Source organism: Doryrhamphus excisus, chromosome 8, assembly GCF_030265055.1.
Source record: "Doryrhamphus excisus isolate RoL2022-K1 chromosome 8, RoL_Dexc_1.0, whole genome shotgun sequence".
Taxonomy (NCBI): Eukaryota; Metazoa; Chordata; class Actinopteri; order Syngnathiformes; family Syngnathidae; genus Doryrhamphus; species Doryrhamphus excisus.
In genome coordinates, this window is record NC_080473.1 from 12,116,992 (window position 1) to 12,136,322 (window position 19,331).

Below are 19,331 nucleotides of genomic sequence, written 5' to 3' on the forward strand. Positions count from 1 at the left end.
GTGTTGTTCCATTTAGTTTGTTCCAGCCTTTACATTCCTATCTACACGCACCTGCCTCTAATTTGCCTTTGGGTATTTAACTCAGGTGCGCACTCATCCCCTTGTTAGAGCATTGTCAGAGGGATGCTTGTGTTGGTATCTTGCCGCTGCACATCAGCAAGCTTTGTTAATAAATATACTTTTTAATTGCAATCAGGTCTCATCTCTTGCATCCTGGGATTGCAGACACAATGCCAAAGCCAAGACTTGACATTTGGAATGTTGCTATACCTACAGTATGTGCTGGTTTATGTTCCAATAATCAATATATTTGTAGCATTTGCGTGTCAGTCTGAATTTGTGATCGGCTTTGAAAGGCGTTTGTCGGCATATGTCGATCATGTGTTTTTTTTACCAAAATCGTCCAATATTGATCATTGGTAGATCAATCTGAGCATTTTTTGCATATCTCAACTCTCTATCCATCAAATGACAGGACATATTCCCTTTTTGTCGACAGAGAGCTGCATTCCAGCTTAGAGATACCAAAGCAGCAACATAAACAATGTGCCAACAAATAATTGTAATATAATGCAGAACCCTCAAAACTAAGCTGTCCCCATTCCCTTTTTCTGCTGCAGTGCTTGATATTGGCATTTCATTGGTTCATTCATTAATTAAATCTTTGTGAGCCTTTCCTTGACTGAGCAGAGTTTTTTTTGTTTGTCTTATTTTCTTTCTTAGCAACCCCCCCCAAAAAAACAAACAAACAGTGGAAGGAACAAAAGGCAGTGTTTGGGGGAGGGGTTGAAAAGGCAGAGGAAGACTTGAATAATTTAGCTTCAATCTGGCAAAAATTTGCTGAAACAAAGACCATCACAAATTACATCTGAAATAAACTTCCACTGAACTTCCTCAAGTTGTCACCCGCTTGTGTTAGAGAGAGAAATTGATGACACAAGGGGTTTGCAAAGTGTCCGACTACAGTAATTATCACTGTTGCTATTAATATTGTGCCTGGAAAACACTACGCTCTTGGCGGACATATCAGCTTGAGTTGAGGCCAGTGTTAAATCCAGCCCCCCCAGATCACACAAATAACAGTCAGGCACCTTTCCCAGACCAGAAGGCATACCAAAGTGACTCTCTGCTAAACTGGGGATGACTCCAACATGTAGGGACCCAACTAGGGGAATAGAGTAAGCCCACATCATCTCGCTGCCTCTCCCTTGCAGTAATTTGAGAGTTTTAGAGCCTGAACTAAGTTGGATTATGTCTAGTTGGGATGTTTCAACCTCTGGCATGATCGCAAGCTCCTTCTCCACCATGAAGGAGAGAACCAGACTAGGTTGACCAGCTCCTATTGTGTGTGACGGCTTTGATCTAACTTCAGATGTCATAGGACAATCAGGATGGTTATATTATATAGTGTTTGCCGTGATTGTTTATTGCATTGAAATGTGCCTGACACTCTGATAAACCTGATGTGCGTGCGCCGTGCGCCTGTCAGCCAATTTACCACTGCACAGGGTGCGCATCACCTGCACCTAGAATAGACCAGGTCGGAACTGGCATGCTTTCAGTGCACGTTTTGTCACTAAATTTTCCAGCCCAGTCCACCAGATTACCAAATTGGCGGCACATAGTGGTCTGCTGGACAAAATTACCACTGCACAGGGTGTGCCACGCTTTTCCACACTGAAAAGAAAATAGAGCCCACAGCATTAGTACAATTTATTATAGTTCAATTTTAACATGTAAGAAAAAAAGGCATTATTTTAGGCAACATTTTCTTTCTAAATTCAAAGTGTGAATTTAGGAAAGAAAGGCCAATGGCAAAAAAATCAAGTACTTTAAGTACAGTGGGGTTGAATGTAGACAATGTGATAAATCTTTGTCTTGAACAGTTTACAGCAAGAAATCAGCAGAAGATGTCACTTGTTATTTTAGTTTTTGGGGGGTAAATGTCAAGTGAGTCACACTCACACAGCTAGAAAAGATGTGATTGTTTACTAAATGTCAGAGCAGACAAAAATAATACAGTACAAATTGTGTTGTCTATATTTGTGAGAAAATAATCTGCAAAATTATTATAGTTGTTATTATTTGTATGTTTAGGTCCATGTGCCGTTATCCAAGCATTATCTGGTTAACCAGTTTAGTTACCTGTAAAAATACATAATGGAATGTGTATTATTATCTGCATTATTTCTTGACTTTGCTATTTAATGGTGTAAATTCAGTTTCACTGGCGATAGACATCAGATTAAAAGATTACATTCAGAATGTTTCCACATGCAGTGACCTTTCCTTTATCTCTGCTCGAAAAACCTACACAGTTTGACTCCTAATTTTAAGCATCTGCCATGAAGATAGATGTGGGGCAAGCAGGCCTGCCATTGAAGTACAGTACGTACATGTCACTCACATCTCATGTAAAGGTCTCATAGCAACAGAGCTGACATACAGGCTACAGAAATGAGGAACCCTGCAGTTCCGAAATCTTTTTTTTTTATGTCTTTGTTTTTCTTCTGTACAAAACTGGCTGTCATTGTCACAGTGATTGGGCAACAAACAAAACATTGATTCTGTTCCTCCATAATGTCTATTCATGTCAAATCAAATGTCACATTTTGCTGTGATGTTTAGCTATATATATTTTTAGAAAGTCTGATTAAACCACACTAACATTCAAATGTACAGTAGATACACTCATGGCATCCATATATTTCAGAGAGTCAAGAATAGGGATGGTAGATCCACCTGATGCAGACATGCAGAGATTATGGTCCAATGACTGAGAGGAACACCAAGAGTGGACGTGGAGAATTGATCATCAAGAGCATGTGTAGGAAGAAAAAAGTTGGCGTCACTTGAAGACAACAAAGGCCAGAAGCACCTTCCTGCCTGGAAAAAAAAAGCCATAAGGGAGGAAAGATGACACACACAGAGGAAGAACAAGAGAGCCATATTAATTTCTGCTAGCATGTTGGCACATTTTCCAGAGGACAGACAGAAAGTCACTGCAGACAAAAAAAAAAAGCTTAGGAGAAGAGCACAGAAAGACGATGATTAAGATCATTTCACTCAGATGGTGCCATGCCATTCAAATATTCGCTCCCAAAAATAAAACAGTTTTACTTCCAAAAAAGCATTGACAAGTCAATGGAGTGCGGGCAGTTTTGTAGCACTGAAGGATATGAGGAGTGTGAATTTGTTTTTTTCCCGCAGAAGCCATCTGATGGGGCTGCATGGCGGTCAAGTAGTTAGCGGCAAGACCTCACAGCGAGGAGACCAGGGTTCAATTCCACCCTCGGCCATCTCTGTGTGCAGTTTGCATGTTCTCCCCGTGCATGCGTGGGTTTTCTCCGGGTACTCCGGTTTCCTCCCACATTCCAAAAACATGCTAGGTTAATTAGCGACTCCAAATCGTCCATAGGTATGAATGTGAGATTGAATGGTTGTTTGTCTATATGTGCCCTGTGATTGGCTGGCGACCAGTCCAGGGTGTCCAGGGTCCCGAAAAGCGGTAGAAAATGAATGAATAAATGAATGATTGAAGCCATCTGATGGTTATTGCGCTTCAGTAGGCATCAGTAAGGGCCTTCATTTGGGTCGAGTACCACCCTTTGTCTTGACAGACAGCCAATCAGATCCTCCGACTCAGCGCAGGAGTAATTTTTTGGGAGTCTACCACTTGACTTTTTTGTGCCGTAATTCTCAGGATCTTTGCCAAAATTTTGAATGACTGCATCCAACCTCAGCAGCAATGGCAGCGTGCCATTATAGTTATAGGGACTATACATTTTCAGCCTCACAAATGTTCTCCTGGATGAATGAGGAAAAATCCCACATGAAGACTCCAAAATCCTGAATAAGTCCAAGCAATGGAAGCTAACATAGCTACAGAAGTAGGACCAACTGAAATTTCAATTCCTGTAGCACTATAAAAAACATTTGAAAAAAACGCTGGCCTACAATGTGCATATATTTTACAATGATATGATATTACTACTGGTTGGAGCAATCAGGAGTGAACTCCGAGCTGCTCCCTGTGGGCAGAAAAGTGCCTTTCATGGCAACTCCACCACCAATAATGAGGCAAATGAGGGGTACTATTGTGAAACATTGTGAGACCCATCTGTGTCCTTTTGACAGAGCTTTGGTTTTGCAGCTTTTCTTTTTTATACTACAATCCTGGTGTGAGCAGGAGAAAACAGGCATTAAAATAGTAAAAAAAAAAAAAAGTCAGTCAAACAAACAGTAAATAGGTGAGCTGAAAGGTAAACCTCACAGTTAATACTGAGGTTCTTCGCTTTGATTAATGCAGCCTTAATGAATATGTTTGGTGAATAATATAAATATCAGCATTGTGCCAGGGCAGCACATTGAGCTCATTTGGAGCGAACAAGCTAATAATGTTAATGAGATAAAACGTGCACAGCTAAGCATCGCAAAAACAAATAATGGCAAATGTGAGAAGGATGCAGATGCTAATAAGATTCCATTTCACAAGCACTTCCTCTGCCCCCAGTCATCCATCACTTAATTCTTTGAACACCAACATCAAAACCCAAACAAAGTATTAATCAATATATGAACTTGGTAATAAGGAAGGCATGCACTGTTGCATTTGTGGCATGTTTGCTTTGACCTATGGTTAAATGAGGAGATTGCCCAAAAGGACTGATTATGACTTAACTGGAGAGACGGTCTTTTATCCACAAACTAATTGATAAGCGTTTATGTTGGCCATGGTTGTTACTAATGGAGATCTAAACTGAGAAGTGGTAAGGAGTAATGTAGTGGAAGGGGATCTGGGGGGATTTTCTCCAAGGCAGAGCAATTACACATGCTCAAACTGCAGGTTGTTGTCATAAATTGATTATCCTGCCACTGTTCAATTTATCACAATTGATTTCTTATCCGGCCTTTTTCGCATACACAAAAATGAGAAAAAAAACAGTTAATGCAAAGATGTGCTGAGCATTTTTTGGTGCAAATGAATAAACATATCCTCTAACAGATTGGTCTGGCATGTTGTGCATCACTGTTAAGGAAGACTTTATCTAGGCATATAGGTCTAGGCTGTCTTCTTTTGTCTGTTTGTGTGCCTAGCTCGCTGGGGGAATGGGCTTAAATATTAATGCATCAGGAGATGGGAAATGTAACGTGGTGCCAGAACCACTTTTAATAGAACGACACCAGTGAAAAACTCCATCAATGAACAAACACTTTCGATTTAAAGCTTCCTTTGCTCTCCAAGGCGTATTTGGCCTTGGCAATAATAAAATGTTTAATTAAAGTGCTGACTTGCACCCCTCATATTTTATGCATGATGGCGTGCAGCAAAAAACAGCCAACTTTGACATTTCAGTATTTTTACGCCTGTGTACTTTTAACTGGAAAAATTACAGATTACTTCAACCAGAGATCAACATTTATCTTACAAGTGAATAAAAAAGTAGTATTTTAGATACATAAATAAAAATAAAATACATCAAACCAACAGCAGGATAAAGTATAGAAAATTAGTGACTGAATGTTGCATTGGATTTCATTACTGCCACTTGTGACACCTCTAATACTAACCATAACCGGCGATGCACCAAAAGACTAGTTTTCTATTTAAAGGGGACCTATTGTGCTAATTGGCCCTTTGTATTGAGTTGTGGACACCTATAGAGCAGCTACACACAATAACCAAAACAGAAAGCTTTCTAGAGCTTCCAAAATCTCCACCTATCCCAGCTGTATTTCCTTGGATTTCCAATAATGTCTGCTTTAATTTAAACCTGTAGTCTCGCCGTCTCCGTTGCAATTGGGCACACTCCCAAGTGCTGCGGAGTACTTCTGGACTACTACCGAAAATTCAGCCAAAACTTACATGATAAAATACAATAAAAAGTGCAGAAACATGTAGTATGTTCACAGTATATTATGGCTCCCTGGTGAGGTGTTCCGGGCATGGCCAGCCAGGGGAAGGCGACCTCGGACATGCTGGAGGGATTATGCTTCACAGCTGGCCTGGGAATGCCTTGGTGTCCTCCTGGTGGAGCTGGAAAAGGTGTCCGGGACCGGGAAGTCTGGGCTTCCCTACTAAGACTGCTGCCCCTGTGACCAGGACCCAGATAAGCAGAAAATAATGGAATGGAATTAATTTTGAAACATGAAACATCACTCTGCACATCCACAGGGTTGCCCAGAAAAATGAGCAAAGACAGTTAATTATGCTGAAGGTAGCCGGAATTACACACAATCGTCTTTAGCACCTATGACTTTCTGTTCTGCTGGAAAAGCCTCAAACATCTGCAGAAATAACCAGTTCAAGGGAGATGCTCATATGTGTCAAAATGATGAATCAGATTACAATTGAATGCATCACATAATCAGTTCACAGTTCCACATATCCAAAAGGAGTAGCTTATTAAATCCCACCCCTCCAGCTGGTACTTTTACAATCAGTAACTGTTACATTTGTTCACTTCCTGCTTTCCATAATACAGTTTTTTATTTTATTTATTTTTGTATTTTATTTTATTCTTTTTGGAATTTTGAATTTTTTAATTTTTTGTCACGTACCGAAGTACGAGGTGATATAACCATCCATTGACATAATGGGTACCATAGTAAGTGTCAATATAGTGATATATATAGCACATCATGACTGGTTCAAGACTCTTCATCCTTGTATTTAGCAAACATCAACTGCTTGTATTGTTTCTTGAATTGGCTCATCGTTGTACATTGTTTGACTTCCTTACTCAATCCATTCCATAGTTTGATTCCACATACTGAAATGCTATGGCTTTTTAACGTAGTCCTAGCATATGTGTGTTTCAAATTTAGTTCTTCCCTGAGATCATATTTCTCCTCTCATGACAACTATCCAAGCACGAAGTCAACAATAAATCCACAAGGTATAATTACAACCTTCCTGCAGTAGAAATGTGCATACATTTGTACCTCAAAGTTTCTATTGTCTGGCTGTATATAAAAGTTTTATAACAAAGAGTGTGTTAATCTTTCTCTATAAAATATATGATAAGCAACTCAGCTGCCATCTGGTTACAAACAAACCTCTGTCGCTGACTGAATCTAGCAGAACAACAACTTGAAGTAATGCCCTTGATGGCAGACCAGTAAAATGCAACACAAAATAAATATTTGTTTTTGGTTATTACCATATTTGTGAGCCTGACCGGTCACCATATTTACACTGGCTAAGAACAGTCAATATTTGCCAAGCCTGGAATTGTGGGAGAACATCTGGTCAATTAAGCCTGTAGATTCTTTAATCAGTGATGGCTCTATTTTCCCACCAGGAATCAGCTTCCATATGTTGTGCACCATCAGTATGTGTTGTCTGGATTATATGCCAATGTGCATTTAGTTTCCAGGCTTTATACCTGTGTTACTCAGCACGTACTCATGTGTGCTGAGCTGCTCAAACAGGACGGTTATTAATCCAGAGGTGAGAAGTTTGTCTCCCACATGAGTGGTGCACACATGGTGCTATGGATAGAAATGCTGTGTGTTTCGGTGTATTGTTGTGGCGCAAAGCCCTTTGAGCAAATCCAAACTTTAAAAACTATATGGTGTACTCTCTTCCAGGAGGTTGTTGGACTTTGATATTTTTAGTTTTCAAAATCATTATACAATTTTTAGCGACTGAAGTAATATTTTAGTGTAGTTCATTGTTTAGAAATAGAAGGTGGGTTTGGATGTGTATATTTGAACATGCATGGGTACCCAACCCAAATGTATCGTGTACTTGATGCCACTGTTCTTCTTGCTATTTATTAATAATTATAATAATCATAATTATATTCATTCATTCATTTCCTACCGCTTATCCTCACGAGGGTCGCAGGCGCTGCTGGAGCCTATCCCAGCTGTCCAGGCGAGAGGCGGGGTACACCCTGGACTGGTCGCCAGCCAATCACAGGGCACATATAGACAAACAACCATTCACACTCACATTAATACCTATAGACAATTTGGAGTCACCAATTAACCTAGCATGTTTTTGGAATGTGGGAGGAAACCGGAGTACCCGGAGAAAACCCACGCATGCACGGGGAGAACATGCAAACTCCACACAGAGATGGCCGAGAGTGGATCATAATTACGTATATTAAACATGAAAAATAGATTATGTTTGAAAGACTCCAAAATGTGTTTATCAACAAGCAAAACAAACAATTGAATTTCCAAGCTTTGTGCATCTGGTCTGCAAGTTGACACGCAAATGAGTGGAGGCTCATTAATCATGTTTGGAATATGTAAAGATAGAACAAAACAAAATCTGATTTCATAAATCAGTAAAGATGAAGATCCATCGCCTCTGGCTTCCATGGTGTGTTAAAATGTCTGATAATAGACTGCATAAGTTGTATATTCGACAAAAAGAACCTGGGTTAGTAATTGCACTACATGTGAATTTTGCCTTTGCAAAAAATATTCATTGTCACTTTTGATTGACGCCATCATAGAGCAGTTGTTCTCAATCATGTTTTGTCTTTCCTACCCCTACAGAACAGCTAAAAAACCAAGTCTTTTCAATGAATATTACAGTAACATTACTGACATCTAATAATCAGTGTAGAATACTACACATTATCACAATGTCTTTGAATGCATCTTCTGAATGCCTTATTTTACTTAATTTGCAAAACATATGTAGCATTGGCTTAAATATGCATTTGTTTTGATTAATAATAAGCTGTATGCAACCATGGAACAGTGTGATTTCTTAATAAAGTTTTCAAAAACCATTATAGAATGAAGCTGCGAAATTTGAAGCGTGAAGTGACTTGTGTGAAGGGATTAGTCTACTAATGAGAACCTGCAATGTTAATTTATTTTTCTGTACAAACCACTGTATGAGTTTCTGGCACCAGCATTGTTCAAGCATGAATAACCCCCGTCATGGAGGTATTCGTTTACCTTATTGAGATAATCCCATAGTTCACCAGTTGCAATCCATCCAATTTCTATGCTGCTTAAGCCTCATTAGAGTCGCAGGGGTACGTTGGAGCCTATCCCAGCTGACTTTGGGCGACCAATAGCACAACAATAGCACAATAAGCCATAACTGCCGTAAAGGTTTGCACTTATATTGGGGTTGCTTTTGAATATTATGCTTTCTCATGCAGCCATTCAGCATCATACAATGCAGTTGGACACGACTACAGACTGTACAACAGTACACTGATTGAATATTTATTTTTACTTGAATTAAACAAACCAAACATTTTTTTTTTCCTTTTTGTCCACTTTATGTCCAGCAAAAGTGAAACGTTATTAATAATTCAATAGTATTCTCTTATGTAGGGATGTACAAGAGCACTTGCCACTGAAAGGATGTAGTTGTCAACTGTGTGTTTATTATATTCACATTTAGTATATAGATTTTTTTTTTTTTAACCCAGCTAAAAAACTTCATAGACAATAGAAAGTTGAAGTGCCTGACATGATAGACTGGTGCTTGAACAATCTACTGCACGGGTGTCAAACTCAATTTCACTGGGGGGCTAAAACTCATAGCTTAATTTAGGTTGTGGGCCCTCCAACTTTGTATCTTTCTTATTACTTTTCCTGAAATGTTCAACATTTGGGCTGCACGAGTGGTTTTAAACCCCCCTCGGGCATCTTTGTGTGGAGTTTGCATGTCCTCTACTTTTTTTTTTACAGCAGAGTAGGGGAAATTTCCTGCTTGATATTTTCACATTCTACTTCCGTCTGTGGATATACAACTATGGTTGTTTTGGCGTGGTTGTTCGTTTCAATCAAGTGATTGGTGATCGACCACCTCACACAAAAACATTACAATCCAGGAGATGTGTAACCCGGAAGGGTTTGAAGCTGTGGAATGGGCAGATTATGCTTTCCCCAGCATGCTTTGCTGTAGTTCAAACTGCCTCTTTAAGGTGTTATATTATACAGACAGTGTGCAATAGTTCATTTTTTTTAGAAATGTCAATTATTTTGACGTTTAGGTCTGAATATTGCACACTTATTAAGAATGGTTGTCAATCTTTCACTTTTAAAAGTTCATACCAGAGCAATCACTTAATTACACAGATCGCTGTAAGCACTTCAGGTCAGCAAGGGGGGGTCAATTCAATGCTATTTTCTAAACAGTTACGAGGGCCAGATGAAATTGCAGCACAGACCAAATTTGGCCCCCGGGCCTGAGTTTGACACATCCACTAGAATCGCCAACAACTTTTCTTTTTTTTTTTTTTGTACTGCTATGCTATTCTGGTGGGTTCTATTCAGGGTCTCGTCTGTCTACTTGAAGCAACATGAATATGTATGACTATGAGATGGACTTGGGCTGAAACTGACTCATCCTAACAAATAAACAAGGTTTAAAACGTCTGTCCGCTTCACAGAATTCATAAAACTTTTGGAATGCTATTGTGTGAATAAATGTTATGGCTCCACGAGCTATGATAATACATTCCCATTCATCCATGTTTCTGTTTCTAATGTTTCACAGATTGAGGAACATTTCATACAAAAAGCATTGCAAAATAGCAGAGTATCATAATTCTGACATTGTAATCTCATATAGTCGAACATTAGCTTTTAATATGAAACCTTTTGTGAATTTAAATTTATTCTGTCTAGTTATCCATTAATTCCAAACGCCATAAACCTTACAGTGAATTTCCTTCCTGTGGTTCCAAACACGACCTCTTCTCTTTAAGCAACAGGACCACCTTGGGGTTGCAGGATTTCCATCTCTATTAAGTTAGAGATAACTCTTTTTACAAGAGACAGCTTCTTCTACTGTTATCAGCTGTCATGATAAAGTAGAAACGGGCGACATACAAAAAATTGTGTGCAATATGTGGAGGTAATGTTTGTCATTTGCCGTTTCGCAATGAATTCCAGCCATTCAATACAAGTCACTGACTTTTTGAATTTGAAGTTAATAAGCTGTTAACTTTGACATTTTGTTATAAAAATAAATTCTGAACATGGTTGGACTGTGTTTTAATAACGCGACAAAGCGCATGCCATGTTATGTCTTTGACGTAAATCGACAAATACACTAAACATGGACTACACTAACCCAGGTTACAATGCTTTTCTGTTTTGGGTTTTATCCACCTAAAATCCCCTCAAATGACATAACTTTCGATTACCTGAACACACTTGGACATGAAGATGTTGTTGTATTGATTGTTGGTATGTTTATTTGAAAGAACTGTTTAGTGTCTCTTCCATTAATAGGCCTATGACGGGTCTGTACACTCAGCAGGGGTCGTAAAGCAGCACACCGCAGGAGTCTTTCACTTTCTTTGTTGTAATGCCTCTTTTTTCATGCATGCCAGAGTGACCCGTGATGCCGCTATGAAGGTTTTTCTTTGGCAAATTAGAATGACAGGTGAAAACCCTCCAACAGCGGCCCATAAATTATGGAGCTGAGGCAACTTAATTGTGTCTACAGATTTATTGATGTGCACATGAATAATTGAGAAGTGAGCATGTGCACAAGAGCACAAGATGTGCATTTGTTGAGTGGTGTGGAAATCGAGTCAGGGATAATGTGAGGAGAGGTTGATTGTTTTTAAATAAATGTGTTTCTAGAAAGCAGGAATCACTTGAAACATGCTAAAATAGGGTCAAAATAGAAAAGCAATAAAGCAAAGTGAATGAGGTGCAGCCTCAAAACACAAGAGTGTTGTAAGTCAGTGGATTGTGCAGCATGTCCAAGGTCAGCAGGAGAATGAAGTGCATGATGGGAGTTGGCAGTGGGAGCAGCCATCAGTGAAAAGATGGAAAGGAGAACTATGCATTAAAAAATGAATTATTATGGAGCGAGAGGAACATTGTCTTTGGTTACTGTTATAATTCATATATTTTATATTACTAATTGCATCAAATAATTCAAAAAACAAAGGAAATGCCTATTTGGTGATTTGACTTGATTCAGTGCGTAGAGATTTAGACATGCAAACTAATAAATGGTGTCAAAGGCCTTGTACTCAAGCGAGTCAGAGCTTTTCTGCCGGTCTCTCACTCACAGTAGTGACCTGAAGAGATGCAGTGTCTCAAAGGTTGAGCAAGTTAGCCATCAACAGAGAGTTGTGATGTTATTTTTTTAACAATTTTGAGCTGCTAATAAATATACTTAATAGCTGTCATTTATTTATATATGATTTTCAAAAATATTAATTTCGTCTTTTTTTGTCCTGAAAGAACAATGTTAAAGGAGGCAAAATATTCATGTATTTGGTTCAATGTGGCATTTTCTGAATCCAAATACCACAAACTGGAATATTGTAAAAGAGACCTTCCTTATGCAATTGATTTTATATAATATATATATATATATATATATATATATATATATATATATATATATATATATATATATATATATATATATATATATATATATATATATATATATATATATATATATATATATATATATATATATATATAAAACATAGCGGGTTCCCTTTGATCATTGTCGGAGTCAATCTCATTGTCAGGTGGCTGTTCAGCACTGATGGCAACTTTCGTGAAAGCTTGGACTACAGTTAAAGCAGATACCTTAGCCCAAGCATCCGCTGGCATAACTTGCCCGGACCTGCGTCCCAGTCTTAGTAACTGTGTGTTCGCCTTCTTTGATTTTCCGCTTAGGCATCTCTGTATGGAGTTTGCGTGGTTTTTCTCACAGCACTCCGGTTTCCTCCCACATTCCAAAATCATGCTAGGTTAATTGGCGACTCCAAATTGTCCATATGAATGTGAGTGTGAATGGTTGTTTGTCTATATGTGCCCTGTGATTGGCTGGCGACCAGTCCAGGGTATATACAGCCGAAGACAGCTGTGATAGGCTCCAGCATGCCCGCGACCCTCATGAGGATAAGCAGTATAGAAAATGGATGGCTGGATATCAAGCATACAAGTAAGCCAGCGTCATTGAAAGAGAAGACAAATGAATTTGTCCATGCAGAATGAAACTATTTTTTTCTTTTTTTGGAATATTTTCATGGTAAGCCTCCCGTGAAGGGAAAAAGACGTCTCTGTCATGTCTCAAGGAAATCACGAAGGCACACATTGTCTCCCCCTCCCTTCCTTGCGCTCATCCAATCACCAGTCAGAACATAGCCAGGTTGCATTCGTGGTCTACGTATACATACAGTGGGATATCTTTATAAAAGAAAAAGACTAAAAAGTCACGGGTTCCCAACCCCTGGATTAGGATTAAGGGAAGGGCCGAAATATCACTGTGTATTCTGTTCGATTTTAGCAAGAAAAAACAAACACAAGAGAGGCTTTTCCCATTGAAATGAGTAGACAAGTTCAGCTCACTACTGCCTGTCTTTCATCCTTGCGTTCTCCTTCTGTCACTGTCCTTGAGCGAGAGAACATTCAGTATGACTCCACAAAGAAAACACACACACACCCATATCACATCCCCACAAATGCAGCCATGCAGGCACATGCTATGGGGAAAATATTGACATTCTCTAAACAAACTGACACATGTTGAAAAGCTGCTCCCACACAAACAAACAATGTTTTTTGTATCCTGACTCAGCCCTTAATGCTGTATATCAGATTGCCTCTTATCCACAAGTACTTCATCTCCTCTTTCATTCTGACTTGGACTTTCTCCCAGAACAAGCCATTTCTCCTCTAAATGGGTCTCTTGGTTGGCTTTCTCTGCCCCTCAGCATGGCTTTTATCCCGCCACACATCCATTCAGTTCCTATCTATCAGAAACACGACATATCGTCTACACAAAGATTTTCATCAAAGCAGCTTACTCATCTATGTTGTTATGCAGAACCATTTCCCCTGCATTGTTTCTCGGGTGCCAACCACCTCCAGAGAATGTTGGATGCAAACGGTGAAAAAGACAATTCAAAAACTGAATGTGTTTTTCAAATGTATTCAGATGGGTAAATTAACACTATCAGTCTTTTTAAATTGCATTTTTATCACAGTAAAGCCTGTGTGTCAGTCGATTTAGTGACTGGCACATCCTCACCACAGCTTATATCCATTGCACGGTTTGATGCTTTTCTTCTGCTTTCGCCTTCACTGTTCTGCTACTGCTGCCACATCAACCACCCCCGGCGCTATTTTACTTTTTAGTAATTATCGTCACCCTATCATCAATGCGCTGAGATTAAAGCTTGCTTGTGGCCAATTGCCGAATCAGAGCTCAAGACTAAAAAAATCAGCATACAATGTTCCAATTTCTTGACAAGTGAACTCTACGTACAGTAAAAAAAAAGAAATACTTGGGGAAAAAGATAAGGCCTTGATGAGAGCTTGCATGTGCAGGAACTGCAGCATCATAAAGTTGGCAGCTGACCTGGAAATTAAAAACATGAAAATTAGCATTAAGATTCTGACCACAATTTGATGTAAGTGTCATATAAATATAAAAAACACATAACTTACCTCTCTGGTAAACCAGGTTTTCGTAAAATCAATCATTGTCGGTCATACATATTGTCACGGTTTTTATGCCAGAGCAAAAAGTATGTTGTTTGTATTTATCAAACAAACTCTGTTGAGTGAAAATATACTTTTATTGTCAGTCATTACAGCTGCACGGCGGTCGTGTGTTTAGTGCGCAGACCTCACAACTAGGAGACTCGGGTTCAATTCCACCCTCTTCCATCTCTGTGTGGAGTTTGCATGTTCTTCCCGTGCATGCGTGGGTTTTCTCCGGGTACTCCGGTTTCCTCCCACATTCCAAAAAAATGCTAGGTTAATTGGCCACTCCAAATTCCAAATGTCTATATGTGCCCTGTGATTGGCTGGTGGCCAGTTCAGGGTGTACCCTGCCTCTCGCCCGAAGACAGCTGGGATAGGCTCCAGCACCCTCATGACCCTTGTGAGGATAAGCGGTAAAAAATGAATGAATGAATGAACATTATACTCTGGACCGGTCACCAGTCAATCACAGAATACAGAACATATGTAGAACCGCTGATGCTCACATTCACAAGTATGGGGGTTTAAATTGTGTAGCTCTTGAAAAGATGAGTCCATGGGGGGCCACATTTTACAGCACCAAGTCAGCTCAAGGCAGGCGAGAAATAAAAGACAAGTAATATATGCACTCTTAAATAATTTATGTTGATAGGCACAGCCACTCTACCGGACAACAGACACATGGTGACATAGCTGTCCTTGTATCACTGAGCCCGGCATTAGGGATTTAACATTTAACATTTTGCTTGACTAATTGCAACTCCTCCGGTCATGATGCTGGTGCTCAGAAGAGCAATGTTTCAAAGCTACATATAGATATTTACATACTTAGCTACAACATCACTATTGATCTTATTTTTATTCATGAGCAGTAACAGAAAATGTAAATTCCCAATCTTGTGTGCATTCTGCAGAGCATACTAAAATGTCACACCTGTTGTCCATCCATCATCTTGATGCTCCCGCATCCTGTTTGATTCTGCACAGGTGTTCCTCCTCACCTCCGATTACCTGTTCCGTATTTATACCCTCTGGTTCCTCCTGTTTGTTGTACTACCATGTCAAGTCCTAGCAGTCCTAGTTTTTTTCTGTGCCTGGTTTAGGATACCTAAGGATACCTAGGATGCCGACCCCGGCTCAAGTATTGTACCTTACCTTGAGAAGTGCTTGCCATCTCTGCGTTTGAGTCCTCCTCCTCAAATTGAGCCACAAAATACACACCTACATTATGTCAATATATTGCAAATTAAATACATTTCTCTAAAGATCATAATTCTCCACAACACAAAGGTCATAACATATTCAAGCCAGCTTATACAACTATATCACTTGTTTTCAGACTTTCCAATGCATCTTTACACATACAGTTGATATCAAATTATCAGCCCCCTTTGAGCCTTTCTGCCCAATGTTTGTGATATTCATAATATTTTTTATTGTCAACTATTCATCAATAATGTGGCCTCATGTTGGTGTACTTATTAATGATTTTAATTTGAAATGAAATTATTTTTCAAGATGTATTTAATAAAGATTTCTTCTTCAATATTAATAAAAAAATTAGTTTGGTCTTTGCAGATGTTGTTCATGTTTGAAAGTGTAAACACTTTGGGTTATGATGACCCATTTAATTGAAAATAATTTGATTATTTCCTTTAATGAATGGGGCTAATAAGATTGACCTCAATTGTATCAAGGTTGCCAAAAGAGAAGTTTGTTAGAGTTGTGGTAGGGTTTATGGATTTGGTTTTGCTGCAAATGATTTCGCTTAGAATGTAAAGACTCAAAAAAGAAACTGAGAAATACATTACAGAATTCATGAAAAGAGGCTGTGGATTTCATATGTTGATGTTTGTGGAGGGCATGATTTTAATTAGCTCCACAGAGAAGGTTCTAGTATGGTTTATAGCACACATCCAGCCCACCGAAGCTTCATTTGGACTACCACATATCACCCATAATTAATCATTCAGTCTATGTAGTACTTCCTCTGCACTGCAGGGGGCAACAGCGAGGCTTATGGGTCACAATGAAGCAGCAGTAGAAGAAGATGGTGTGGACTGAGGGGGCGTGGTTTATGTGCATATTTTCGACTTTAGAATTAGATACTTTGTTCGTCTATTATATTTACCATTTAGATTCACCACTGGTACACATTTTACAAGATGAGGTGATGGAGGAGATGTTTCGAGCACACCCTCCAACTTCTGTGCCAGCCAATCAGCCTCTTGCCTGGTCTTGCTACTGTTTTATCAAATGTATTGTCTCATTATCTGAAACTTTGGCATCGTTTAACATGAGAATATTACATTTTAACTACATTTATGACTCAAGACACATTTCATTTTGGAGCGATCTTTCACACGTTTTACCAGTGTGAACAATCCTGCCAGCAAGTATGACTGAGATGGACTGTGTTCCAAACCAAATAAGTTCTCTGGAAACATAACATGACCTCAAAAGATCCATTCAGGCATTTGCTCATACTTTTTTTTTATATATAAATATCCACACTCCAGAGTGTCAGTTTCCTTGGGGAGCAACAGTTCTTTCTGAACCATGAAGGACTTGTCAAATGTGACATGAATGCGGGCAAATTTGAACTAATCAGCAGCATCTCAATGAGATTTGATTGAAGGAGGCAAAACGTTTTCACTTTTTAAGCTAAACACCAGATAGCTTCCCTCAGTTGATCTCAAACTGGAGTCTTTTGAAGATAAGATAACAAAATCTGAAGGGGAGATCAAGATATCCCATGCTCACATTTAAAAAGTTGAAGTTCACTTTTGAATAAAATTAAGGACAAACTTGTATTTATTTTTTAATTCAAGTATGCTGCATGGGGTCTGTCATGGCGAGCGGACTCACTGACATACACACACACAGGGCTTCAAAGGATATAAACTTTTGCATAGAAATGTCCACAAATGTTGCTCAGATTGAAGTTACACATGTCACATGGCTTGTTAAATTCAGAAATGTTGCTTTGGTGCTTAAAGGGTTAATACCATTGCAAACCAATGATGCTAGGAGTCCACTGGGCCGGCACCAGTTGGCGGCAAAGATTATGTGATTGCCGTGTAGTGGTTTGCTGTGGCGCTGAATTAATGTACGCTCGGCATGTTGCCATTATTCTGTGCCACAGCAAGCCAATACGCGCCAATTGGCGCAACTTGACTCGTGCCATTACATTCCAGTGGATTCCAATAGGCGGATTATTTGTGACATTTGGTTCCACTTGGTGGAAGTTTTTTTAAAAATTAAAAAAAATTTGCCGGCAAACAAAATTTTTGACATCGTTACGGGCCACCATGAGCCAGTTTGAGCCACTGCACGCCACTTGGCACCTTCTTGGTAATACTAGGCACCACAGCAAATTTAATAGGCCCAGTGAACTCTTACCATCTTGGTCAACCAAATGGGTTAGCATATTTTGAATCACTATATTTCAATGAAAGCGGTGCCAAACTGAGCTCCAACTGCTTTAGCTATCTCTAGAACTTGGTGGAGGTATGCAAAGCTAAAGAAATCCACCAGATGGCACTGTGGCTGTAAATTGTTACTTTTCACTCCCCTCCAACTGGGATGTCACAAGGTGAAAATCATCCAAGACATTTTGACCTTTTTTGATGAAAATTTGAAAGGCCTTGATAGCCAAGAATGTTTTAAACTAGAGAAGCACTTGGAGAGCGCAGACTTTCACCAAGTGCCATAGTTCCTTCCCCAAACTGTGATTCACACCAAAATAATATGCCATACATTTTTTGGATCGGTTTTTGTATTTTTTTCCAAGTGCTCTGACCATTTTTTTGTGCAGTTATATGCACAAATGCTGAAAATGGTCCTATCTCGCTATGTAAAAAATCCCTGGACCCAGACGGTGATCTGGACCACTCCCAAAATTTAATCAGTTCTTCCATTTCCTATTTCTGCAAATTCCTGAAAATTTCAGCCAAATCCGTGCAGAACTTTTCAAGTTATTTTGAACACAACCAAACAGATAAACAACGGCAAAAACATAACGTTCATGCTGCGCTTGCACTTTGCGCTACAGGTAAATGTATTTTTCTTAAATATTATGCATTTTTGCTTTGCTATTTTGGTCTCTGTACTGTGGTTTTGAAGTCTTTTTGTCATTGAAATTGTTTCACCATTTAATAATGAATGTCTTAAAAAAAATGGGAAAATTGCATAATTTTAGACCCCTTTTAAAGTCTTAGGAAATTAAATAAAGGCTACTTGAAACTTCAAAGGGAAGTAGCATTTGCAGCATCGTTAGTTCCCATACTGTGACATATTTCAATACGTAGGCGAGGTATCATTTGTTGAGGGATTTAAAATAAATCCCATAAACGTAATTTGTCGCACTCCAAAGTAGGTAAGACTGCACTCGCACATAACTGTGGGCCGCAACCTCCCACTCCCGCATTGTTGAGTGAAGATGTAGAGAAGACTTTCATGGATGTAAACATGTATTTTTGCCAACCATCACTAGCAGTCTTGCCTTTACACTATATGGCTACTATGATAGGCTTAGCTTCTCATTGCAAGTCACATCGGAATGACATTTTCCAAACCTCTTTGTGCTAAACTATGTGGTGCATTCTTTGTAGGCAGTGAGGAAAAACTCAGTTTTGCACATTAGAGATGCAGTATAACTTATCTACGAGAGGTTCAGTTAAAATACAGCTTCCAAACACTCCATTATTAAGTGAGCCATTATTTTACGGAAAAAAATTCCCTTATTTTCAAATGTAAATGTTGCCTAGTATCCAAATTTGATTGGCAAAAATTAGGTGTACAGTCGTCTCTTGCAACTTTGCTGTTTGAATTGCATTGTCTTTTTAAAATCACAATCCGGATCAGCCTGC